This window comes from Clinocottus analis, unplaced genomic scaffold (assembly GCF_023055335.1).
Source record: "Clinocottus analis isolate CAN_PGR_092001 unplaced genomic scaffold, fCliAna1.0.p SCAF_22, whole genome shotgun sequence".
NCBI classification, from domain to species: domain Eukaryota; kingdom Metazoa; phylum Chordata; class Actinopteri; order Perciformes; family Cottidae; genus Clinocottus; species Clinocottus analis.
Genome location: NW_027175954.1, coordinates 964,109 through 976,118, shown reverse-complemented (window position 1 = coordinate 976,118; position 12,010 = coordinate 964,109). Strand labels below are relative to the sequence as shown.

General features: G+C 45.9%; 1 protein-coding gene across 2 annotated transcripts in view; it reads right to left on the bottom strand.

The window, feature by feature from the left end:
• LOC137793091 (protein ELFN1-like) overlaps window positions 1-11,106 on the bottom strand; it is a 103,980-nt gene extending 92,874 nt beyond the window's left edge. For both annotated transcript variants that reach the window (XM_068589045.1, XM_068589046.1), the window contains exon 1: window positions 10,729-11,106. The gene's annotated coding sequence lies outside the window, so the exon portion shown is untranslated. The remainder of the gene's footprint in view (window positions 1-10,728) is intronic.
• Between the last annotated feature and the right edge of the window lie 904 nt (window positions 11,107-12,010).

Genomic DNA, 12,010 nt, shown 5'->3' with positions numbered 1-12,010 from the left:
CCTTGTGACTTTTCAGGGTTACGTTGTCGCTGAATGTTTTTGAAGAGGTTGCTCTTACGGCTGCGTGCAACTTTATTGTCACAAATAGGTCATCGTGCTGTATTTTTATCTGCAGGTGAAAAGTACCACACTGCGCTCCGTTTCCTTTCTGACATTCTCTCGCGTGTTTGATGTGCAAGTGTGCGACTGTGCGCCGCTGTGCACTCGCTACCCGTGTCACATTGATTCCCGCAGTCATGTGACAGTTTGTTTTTTTTGGCACAACCGTGGTACAAAAGAAGTATATGAATTGGATTATCATTATGTTTTAAGGGTATTGATCCACCTGTGCCTGGGTAAAGTGGGAGATATTGTCAAAACGACTATTTCATTACTTCACGTGTTATTTTGCATTCAATATTCTGAAGTAAAGTCTCTTTTTATTGATTATTTGCCGTCACCACGCAACAGACAAATGCTCCAGGACGTTACCGTTTCCAGCCAGAAGATAACGACGCACACGACTCGCCATTTAAACACAACAGCTGCGTTTTTGTGCGGATTAAACAAACCAGGGAGCTTGCGAGCTTCAGGTAGACTTTGCACGAAGCTAAGCTAACCGGCTACCAGGTCGTAGTAGCTTCATATTGACCATGAAGATATCCATCTATTCATCGAACGCTATGTAGGAAAGCAAATAAGCGAATTTCCCCAAATGTCAGTGTTGTAAAGAAGCCATTTGAGGAGATTTAAAATCAACTTGTCATTAAACTTGGATACAGGCAGAAACGATTGCCAATTAAATTGCTGTTAATCAACTATTTAATTAACTTGCCAACTATTTAGATGTATTCATTCATTTAGTCGTGTTATTTGGTTTATTATTACATTAATTATTCCTTGATTAAGTTAATTTTCAAGCAATAATGTCACCCATCCTCTGGTAACAGCCTCTCGGATGTGAGGATTTATTTACTGCTTCACTCTGTTTCCTAAAAAAAAAAATCAGATTCTGATGTTTTATCACCAAATAGACGACTGATTAATCAAGAAAATAACCATCGGTTGAAGCCGACGACTGAAAAACACTCACAATTCTGTTCACGCCTCTTCAGATAAAATGAAATTAAGGAATAAATTCTTCAGGTTTTGAGTAAAACTCTCCAAAAAACAACAATCTGAAGCCAGCGTGTCACATCACAGCACAATGTCTACGAGACGGAAAAGTCACCGTGACGAGGGGAGAAAATGATGGGTTGTCTCCAGGCCACCATTATAAAAAAGAATACACCTAATATGGTTTTCACACACACACACACACACATTTAAAACCTAGCATATGCCTCGACACACACACGCTCACAGAAATACACAGCTTGGCACATCGTCAACACTTAGAGAACCTCCTGCCAACAGCTGTCAGATTGTTTGTTTTCTGTTTCCTTTTCAACTCTCAGACACATGAACATACAGTATACTGTATATTTACACACACACACACACACACACACACACACACACACACACACACACACACGTGTCTGCAACTTGGCTACAAAAACTGGATAAAATGCACATTGCTCTGGGAAATTAAAGGCTTATAAGAGGAGAGATATTTTGTTTGTCTTGACACACACACACACACACACACACACACACGCACACACACACACACACACACACACACACACACACACACACACGCACACACATGCCAACATTACTTCCTTTCCACTCACAAACACACAGTCTATCCCAAATTGTCATAGACATACACACATGGCCTCTGACCTTTCTCGAACACGTAGTAACAAGAAGCTCTCCCACTCCTACTTTGGCATTTAATGATTCACACACACACACACACACACACACACACACGCACTCGGCTGCCAAGCGCTGGTATTTTCCCCCGGTGTTAGCGAGTGCTAATTGACAAAAGGTTGGTGTGGTTTAGCCCCCGTTGCGTTTGCCAATTGGCTGATTTCACAAAGCGTGTGAATAACCGGAGTGCTAAATTAAACACACAAAAAAAGAAGACAAAAAATAGGACACGTTACAAAAGCAACACAAACATCAATGAAGTGGAAACTCCTTCCATGTTTGGTCAGAGGACTTTAGAAAAGTCACCTCTAGCATTAAATGTGCGTATCATTATGCATCAGCTGACTCCGTTACGTTTACAGGCTGCAGCTTTGTGTTAAATATGCACACACTGCTTCTCTATTCAGTCATTCATCATCTAACAGTTTCATCAAAACAAGTGGAACATATACTTTACATTCTCAAATTGTACCTGCTTATCAAGCCGGCTTACAAGCGGATACTACTGATGAACCCAAAAGACTCAATTGAACTGTTTCCACGTTGTCGAAAGAGACGCCGCATCAGATTTATGTTTGAGTTAGTGGAACAGCTTCGTTATGGATATTTGTTTATTTCTTTCTTTTAATTTGACCCTTTTTCAGTTGCAGCAATCTGTTATATCCTGTTCTTTGTCTTTCAATATGCTCTCAGACATTTCTTTTATTAAATAACTGGGGAAAAAATGGATATAATTGTACTGCACTGGCAGATTTTTTCCCGCCATGTCAGAAAAAAAGAGCTTTTCAGGGCTCAATAATAGGCACAAAAAAATATGACAAGATTGCATTTTGTTAGTGTATGATGCATAGCATTAGCGCTAAAGCTGTAAACTCTATGAATCCCATTAAATGTCTTGATAATGTGATACGTGAGCTGCCCTTGTTTGTCAGAAAGTCTGGCGACACTGTTTCACTGCTTAACTTTGGCTGCGTTCAGACTAACAGTGGCGTTTCCTCATGGAACAAGGCCTCGTTTCTTTAATTTAACCCGCTGTGGGGGTGCAGTTGAAGCCGTTTCTCCCTCTCACACGAAGCTACAGTAGAAACATTCAACACAATGTCTCCACTGTGCACACATCTGAATGTTCTGCTGCCGTACGTACATGCTGGAGCGGTATAAGGAGACTGTCGTCTTCAATTCCCTCTCAAAGTTTGTTCCATTTATTGTGCGCCAACATTTTTTTGGGGGGGGAATCCTTCACGGTCTTCTTGGAAAGCTCGGGCTCGGAGTCGTTGCAGTCCCAGAATGGGATTTCGGGCTCTGCAAACAAACTTGACTTGACATGACTTGACAGAGTGAAGCCTTATTTTTTCTCTTTGTAGATGCAGTTCACACATGCATCACAAATGCACATATTTTCTAAGTACTAAGTGAATCCTTTTGATCCTACAACACACTCAAAGAATAGCTTACTTCTGATATTGGAGGTGTTACTGCTCTCCTGATGATCGCTGTTAACACTATTAACAGTTTGCCCCCATGATATATATCTTTAATCTCAGTAGATGCACATGAAGTAGCTTTTCCCTCGTAGTTACTGCTGCCGTGTATGTCAAGTTGTTTGATTATCTGTCATGTTTAAAGTGATAACATGGCAGAATTAACATTTATTTTAAACAATAGATCCTTCATTTCAGCAACAAATGTAATGTCCACATTTCTAGTCTCGCGGGTTGTGGCTTTTATCAGCTGCTACGACAACGCTCACGTTCATCAGCCGTATAGCTAGCTTCTTATAGCTACATATAGCTAGCTTGCTATATGTAGCTATAGCTAGCTACCAAGCTATAGCTATATATAGCTATAGCAAGCTAGCTAGCTATAGAATAAATGAGAATTGGTTCTCAACTGATTTTATCTGGTTAAATAAAGGTCAAATAAATAGCTAGCTAGCTAGCTAATTAAACTAACAATAGTAGTAGTCAGTTTAAATTGTTAGTCTCCTGACTTTTTCATTTCCAGTTGACTGGTTTTAAAAAGAGAACGCTGACCAATGCTGGTATAAAATGCACTAGATGGCTACATACATAATATGTTGCATAAAAAAAGACAGAGGCGTTAAATACAGTTCATTGAAATCGCGTTTTTTTTCAGACCCTGAAGGGCAATGACCAACGGGTTGGGAGTGAGACCAGGTTGTCTTTACGTCTCATTTCGAGGACAAAGATTGACAAACAAATCAATTCCAGCACTGTCTTCTTACATTTATCCCGTCACTAATCCGTGACACCATAGCATCACCTTACATGTTAGTCACAGCACAAGATACCAAAAGAAAGGATAAAACACAAGCACGCTGACACGACCACGGTCAGAAACTGTTGTGCTTCCCATCCGCAGACACCTGTTTCCCATTCACTCAGTGTTTCCCCTCAAACAACAAACACCATTACGGCTCCAACAGGATCGAAACAGTCCCTGAAATACAAAAGTTATCTCTTTGGCTAACGGAGAGAGAATCGTGTTCGACCTAATTCTCTGCCGGCGCTTCTGTCTCGGGATATTTCAAGCAACAGGAAAGGGGGATACAAATGGCGCCTAACCCTTAGAGAAATTTGTCACCAGAGAAGAGTGAAAACAGAGAGAAATGCCTGAAAGATAAGAGACAATTCAAAAACAATCTCCCCGTGGCTCTCCTGCTGCTAGTATCTCGGGGTTTGAACGACAGATATTTGTCGGGAAGTGGAGGAAGTGCCGATGTGATGCTCAGTCAGGAGAGGTAATGCAATTTCAAATGTCCAGTCTCGAGCAGCTTGTGGCTCAGCCACAGCGACTTTACCCCGTTAGAGCACCCGTTGACTGTATATGAGAAGAGGACGTAGTCGGCCTGACGCTGAAGTTTGGGCGTTGTTGGGTCATCTGCATGTTGGCTTTTTGGCGGTCGCCATCTTGGCTTTTTTTCGCAAACACCAGAGGTAACACGCGAGGACGCAGCTAAGGACAACCGACCTGGAAAGACGTTTTCTGGCAACCAAAAGCATCACAATTAACTTAAATGAGCTGAAAACACACTGTGAAAGAAAGCCAAAAACAAGGACAACGCCCAGGCCGTGGTAACGACCTGTCAATCACAAAGTAGCCACGCCCTGAAGCAAACCCTGCTATCTGGTCTATCCGACTGTAAATGGGCCATCACTTCCTCAATGAAGAAGACTTGAAACAGCGCTTGAGACCCTAAACTCGGGTCATTTTCTCGTACAATCGCACTTCTTTTTCGAGAGAAGTCGCCCCCTGAAGGCCATTGGAAAAGACTTCAAGTATAAAAGGTGTTTTCTTCTGCACTAGTTTTTCCTTTTCCTGAACCAGGAGCTGGAGCCTGAGAGCTCCTCAGAGCAGAACATCAGAGAGGGTTTTCATGCCGGGCCACAGAGTCTCCAAACCACCTCAGCAACAGTGGCAGTGTCTGTTTGCAGAACAGAGGGCAGAGGTAATGAAACAGAAAAGAGACGAGGAGGCCGGGGGAGAAAAACACATCTATTGAACGCTTTCTCCATCTTTCTCACCCTTTTGTTATTTCCTTTCCTCTGCTTTTTCATTTCACCCGATGGCACCCCCCCCTCCCTCTCCCCTCCTCCCCCGTACCCTCCTCTCTATCTATCTTTCTGTCTCCATCACCTTCGCCTCCTCTCCTCTGCTCGCTCTCTTTCTTCCTCTTCCTCTCTCAGCATACACGCCACGATCTCCCCTTGATTTCCAGAGAGAGACTGGTATAGCAGCAACCGGCATACAAACTAGCTGACTCAATACACACACACACACATGCGCGCGCACACACACACACACACACACATAGGCTGCATGGATAGGGTGTCTGCAAAGTGGACGGTATGGAAAGATGAAGGCAGAGATGAGAGAGAAAAGAGGAGGGGAGGGGAAAAAGGTGCTTGGGGAGGAGAGATTTAAAGAAAAGGAGAAGATGTGAGAGTTTAGGGCCGGGATCAGCTCTGGTTGTGTCGCGCTGGCATCAGCAAGACGTGCGTCAGCATACATTAAGCAGCTCATTCATCATTCACACTACGAACATGAGGTATGAGGTCACCGTCGGTATCGCCGTCTCAAAATGTATCGCTGGGGTTAATGAAGCCGGGCTCTCGGGGAGTCTTAAACTACGCGTTGAGACACAAAGTGATTCTAGTTTTTTTTTTTTAAAAACCATCAAAAACCATCAAGATTTGATGGGCCTCGGGCCCCAAAACATTCAGGCACCATTTCAGGCACAGGGAACGAGGTTTAATTCTGGGTTATGGGCCCGTACGTCCACAGATTGCTTCCCGCCGCCGCCGAAAAACAATGCAGGTGAATGGAAACCTCCCTCAGCAGTTTTTGATGGAAATGCTTCCCACTGAGGAGGCCGCTGTCTCCGGGAAGGAAAACTGTTACCGATGAATTTTTAAAATGTAATTTTTTTTATAACGCTGTGAGCTGAACAAACTATTTTCCATTCCATTACGTTATATTGGAATTGGGGCAGAAATCTCATGGTCAGATAATGCAGAGGATATGTTTTCCTTTTTCCTTTTTTTTAATCTTGCACGACCAATATATGGCATATATGCACAGAAGATATCTATATATAACTTATATATCGTGCAAAGTAAAATAACAATTATTATTTACCTTTGTGAACAACGTGAGCAATATCACAATTTTTGTGGCTCTTTAATCCAAATGATGCTTTTTAATTTAACATGTGTGTATGCACCTGCATTTCTAATGTTACTTAAGTAAAAGTAACAAAGTTTGTAAAATATTCCTCTCTACTTCTTAATGGAGTACAATGCAGAGTATTAGTACAAAGTAGAATTAACTGGAAATACTCAATTAAAGTACAAGTATGTGTGGAACAAAATTCTCCTGCTTTCAAGAGCACACAACCCCCAGACTGATTAAAACAGGAGTAACTATTTGCATATTGGATGTGTGGGTGTGCGCCTCTGTGTGTGTGTGTCTGTGTGTGTGTGTGTGAGTTGCAACTTGCAACAATAACTTCCTAATTACAGTTCCCCAGTGTTAGTGCAATCTTCCTGAAATGCTAACTAGCCTCCTACAGGGAATATGGTACATTATTAATCCATGTGCTCGCTTGAGTGTCTGCATCCAGTGCACGGAAGTGTGTGTCTGCAGCGTGCACGCACACGTCTGTTTGCATGGCTCTACACATGCCCTGCAATACACGCAATGTCTGTTGGTGTTGGTGTGTAGAAACGACGCACCGCATTCCAGCGCGTGCAAATTCGCCCATTTCTCTCACGACGTGAGGCCCAATCTGAGATTTGTTCGCGACTTATTTGTCGTCCAATTGTATTTCAGTTCCAACAAAACACAAAAAGGAATGAATGCAGCAGTGGACAATTTGTGTCAACAGTAAGGCAGAGCGACAATAGGAATGTCTTCACTTTTCAGACCCAGTCAGCGAGGAGGTTAACTCTGCATGCAGATCGGCCTCCGCACCGCGGGGGTTGTTCCCGCTCAACAAAGATCAGCAGCGTGACGAGAGAGACGGCGCTCGCTCGCCGCGCGCGACACGGAGAGCTGCTTCTCCGTTGAAATATTGATGGCTCTGACTAACGATCACTTGATGAGAGTTGATCCCCCCCCCCCCCCCAAAAAAAAATTTTAGCCTGGGAGTTTCGGCAGCTTCGTGCTTCGCGCCGCTCCCTCGCCGTGGAAGCTAAAAGGGGCAAAACATGCTCTAAATGGATGGCAGAGCGATGAGGGATCTCCCGTTACACAGCAGAGTCTCTTTAGTATTCCTGGGGAACTTGCCCCACAGTTATGCCTCTGGGTAGTAAGATTGTACCACGGGTGGATGGGTCTGAAGTAAACGATACGCGGAGAACAGAAAACCACCATTACAACTTCAGTCGAAAGTGAGAGCAACAACCCGGGGTGCGGCGACACGACGGCGCCGACATTAAACCCTTCCCTCTCCGTTCATTTTGTACTCGCAGACGTTCTGGCGGCTCCACTCCGCTGAAGTTGTCACTTCTCATTACGGCTGACTTTTAATGTTGCCACCTGCCTTATTAAAGATGTCACCATCAGAGTCCCACCGTATCTGACGTTTCTGCTGCGGCGGCACAAAAAAAAAAAGGCTTTTTTTTTTTAGCCCCGCACGGCCTCTTGAGCGGAGACTTTTAGTTTGGTGGTATTCGGCAAAGTTGTGGGCTCTCAGGGGTCGAACCGCCGGGTTCGGAGACCCCCTTTCCCCTCCGCTCTGACACCCCTCGAGACTGGGAAAGCGTGCCGCAGCGAGCACTGCAGTGCTAATGCAGGATGAAAGCAAGATGAGCGACCTCTAAGATAGTTATCAATGAATTCCCAGGACAACTAAAGACTTTGCTGTGACCGAGGATCCCCGGCTTTGAAAAGAGCCAGCCGACCGTTTCTCACGCCCAAAACGCATAATGTCCCTTAAAAAAAAAGGAGTCATTGAAGCTGTTTTTTTCTTCTCTTTCGTGGGACTGCCTCATGTCTATTCATGGGGCGAGAAAAGTGATACCCTGCTCCTCTCTCCCTTTCTTTCTTTCAATCTGCCCATCTTCCCTTTCATCGCCTCTCTCCCTTTTCTTTCAATCTGTCTGTCTTCCTTTCTCCCGCTCGCCTTCCGCGGTTTCTCAGCCAACAATTGGAGTCAGTCAGTGGAAAAAAAACTCTGTTAGTAGTCCATGCCCTGTGGGACAAAGTGGCAACAACATCCGTTACAACAGATAGCGAGGCAATGGGCAGGATGCACGGGGCCGAGCGGCCAACACTGAACCGGTTGAGTGACTCCGTGTTGCACACGTGCGCGCCGTTTTAAGTGCACATCGGGAGTGGATTCCTGCCGCACAGCTACATATTGTCTGGTTCGTACTTTCACGCCACAGTGGTGCTGGGAAGAAAAAAACAAAACACACACACTAACTGTCGTGAAGTTTGTCCGCCACCACATGTCACCGCTCTACTGGAGCGACGGGCGCCTTTCTTCCAGAAGACGATCGCCGGTTTTTGGCGGCGGCGGCGGCGTCGGATGGTGGGCGGAGGCCGCTTCATCTGACACGTCGCTAACAAATACACGCTGTTCACTTGGGCTGAGATCTGGTGACGGGGAGCAGGGATGGATTAAGGAACGGGCCTACCCGGGGGCCCATGGGCTCTGCACGACGTCGCTGTTATTACCTTTGTATTGATGTGATACGATGCGGCGTAGCCGCTACATGCTAGGCTTGAGTCAGTAACAGGTCCAAATAGTCCTACTCAGCGATGGGAACCTTAACTCTGTGTGGTGTCCCTGTTAAGTTATTTCCACTTTGAGCCGTGTGGTTGCAACGATTACAACATGTATTCATTTAATTCATATCACCAAAGTCTCTGCTATCGTATCCATACAGATTGTTTTGTGAGCGATGTTTTGTTTTTTTTTGCAGGGGGGGCTTGACACGTCCGGGCCCAGGGGCCCGCGGTTTAATCCGTCCATGACCGCGAGGCTGAAGCATCTCGTTCACATCGTTTAACCCGTCCATGACCCTCCCGGGTGGCCCTTCTGGAAGCACCTGGATTTGTTAAGTGTCTCCGCTCATTTATTCAGGTGTTTCACTTTAAACCAGCCCCGATTGTGTACTCGACACGACCCCTACACACAGCGTGGGAATAAAACATGTCATGATATCTCTGTAGAAGCCTGTAAAACATGTAAAACATGTCATGATATCTCTGTAGAAGCCTGTAAAACATGTAAAACATGTCATGATATCTCTGTAGAAGCTTTCAAACGTATAAAGAGGAAGAAAAAAATCCTGATAACTAACGGAAGATGCTTTGGAGTGGCGTTTCGGTTAATGCAGAATTTAATGACAGGGACTATAATTCAGGTTATCTCTGCCTCAATTTGGACCATCTGGTCCGTCTCCCATTACCCCCCCCCCCCTCCACCCCCCAAACTTGATCAAAATGCAAAACTGAACTGCTGGAGGGTCCCTTTCATTTCGCCCCCTGTCTCAAGTCTCCTGCGTTGCACGAGCGCTTGTGATGCTCTGCAGTGGATCTGCATGTGGAGACCTGCTCCAATCTCCCCATGGAGGATTCATCTTCTGTCCCCGACAGCTTATATATGAAGTCACGTCGGGGTTTTTGGGGGGGTGGGGGGAGGAGGGGCTTAACAGATCCAAGAAACATGCAGACCATAACATATACAGACGAAAACTAGCACTTCTCAGACATTTCTCAGAGAGGGAAAAGAGTTCAGAGGGTTGTTTCACCGCCTGCAGCCCGGCGAGGAGCCGCTGTCCATGGTGCTGAAGGCTCAGGCTGCTGGGCTGCGGTGCGGGGACGCAGCCCGTCCCGGGACCAACACGGATGAACCCCCCAAGTGACCAGCGGGCAATATGACACGTGTTTCAAACATATATATTCATATATTATTTGTTTTTAAATGCTGAACATGCTCGGATCAAAGTTGCAGAGCTTGCATGTACAGGGACTGGAGCACGGGACGTGCAGCCGCTGCACACACTCACCAGCCGACCATGCAAATGTGGATCTGTGTGTCTGCGTTATCAACGGACACACACCGGCTTTGAGATAACGCGAGCTAGGCTGCCTGCGAAGCCCCGTCATCCAGCACGACTCAAACAGACACACACACACACACACACGCACGCACGCACCAACACACGCGCACACAGATATCGGTTCAGAGTCGGAACCTTTCGGAGCCGCAGGAATGTCGCCACGAGCTGTTGGCGTATTTCAAAGTTGTCTGCATGCGCACCGCGAGGAGCGCAGCCGCCACCGGGCAGGCGGGCTCGTGAGCATGAAGCCAAAAGGCTTCGTGCACAATACAGATGTGTGTGTGTGTTTTTTTTGTTGTTGTTGTTGTGTGTGTGTGTGTTGCCACTTTACCTTGTTCCAGATGCCAACGTGGAGGAAGGTCTTCCTCGGTCTTCCTCGGCAACAAACGCTCCACTCGTTGCCTCTGGGTAGTGTATATATGTGTGTGTGTGTATATATGTATGTTAAAGTCTGTCACTGATTTGGTCCCACGCGTGTCTCCTCGGGAAAGAGCTCGGCAGCAGCAGCAGCAGCCGGCGAGGCGTCAAGATGTATTTAATTATTATTTTTTTGGGGATGTAAAACGGCGCCTGATGTGATGCGCTGCCTCCTCGCCGCTGTCTCCCTCGGTCTCCGTCTCCTCTCTCCTCTCAGTTTCTGCCTCTCACACTGCGTCAGGCTCCACTCCCCCCTCCTCTCTCTCTCTCTCTCTCTCTCTCTCTCTCTCTCTCTCTCTCTCTCTCTCTCTCATACACACCGGAACAGACGGTGATTAATTCGCTGGAATTCGGTTTCTCTCTCTCTCTCTCTCTCTCTCTCTCTCTCTCTCTCTCTCTCTCTCTCTCTCTCTCTCTCTCTCTCTCTCTCTCTCTTTCTATATGCGCCTCAATCATCCCCAATCCGTCGCCTCTTCCTGTGAACTGAAGCGACCGCCAGCCAGCTGTGCCGGTAGAGAGAGAGAGAGAGAGAGAGAGAGAGAGAGAGAGAGAGAGAGAGAGAGAGAGAGAGAGAGAGAGAGAGAGAGAGAGAGAGAGAGAGAGAGGTTTTCATGGCACTTGGAGCGCTGCAGACAGTCATTTAGATTAGTTGCTTTCCCCATTTTGGAGAGCGAGAAAAGCCCGATAAGGATACTGTACTGTATCCAACCCGAACCCGGGAAGTTCTTGACGAAATTGTATGAAATCCAGGATGAAACAGTCACAGCGTTAGAGAAACACAGTTCTTTTTGTGGTGGGAGGTGACATGTCTGGGTGTTTCTGCCCTCCAGCTGCTGGTGGAGGCATCAGGTCTTCCTGGAGGCAAAGGTATCCCAACCAGAGTGAACAGTCCCCATGTTGTTTGAAAGCTGGCTGTTTGCCGAAATGCACGATATGGAGCGACCTGATGTCCTGCCAGGAGACATGGTCAGATTAACTGCCTCTTTAGTTCAGCCACACACACACACACACACACACACACACACACACACACACACACACTGATAAATAAACAGAAATAAACAGAGATAAAAAAGAGAAATGAATGCATGACTAAACACACACACACACACACACAGAGACACACACATATACTCTTGTACAAAGTCTTTACTGCCCTTTTATGTCACAGATGACATAAATCCACGGTTGTATGT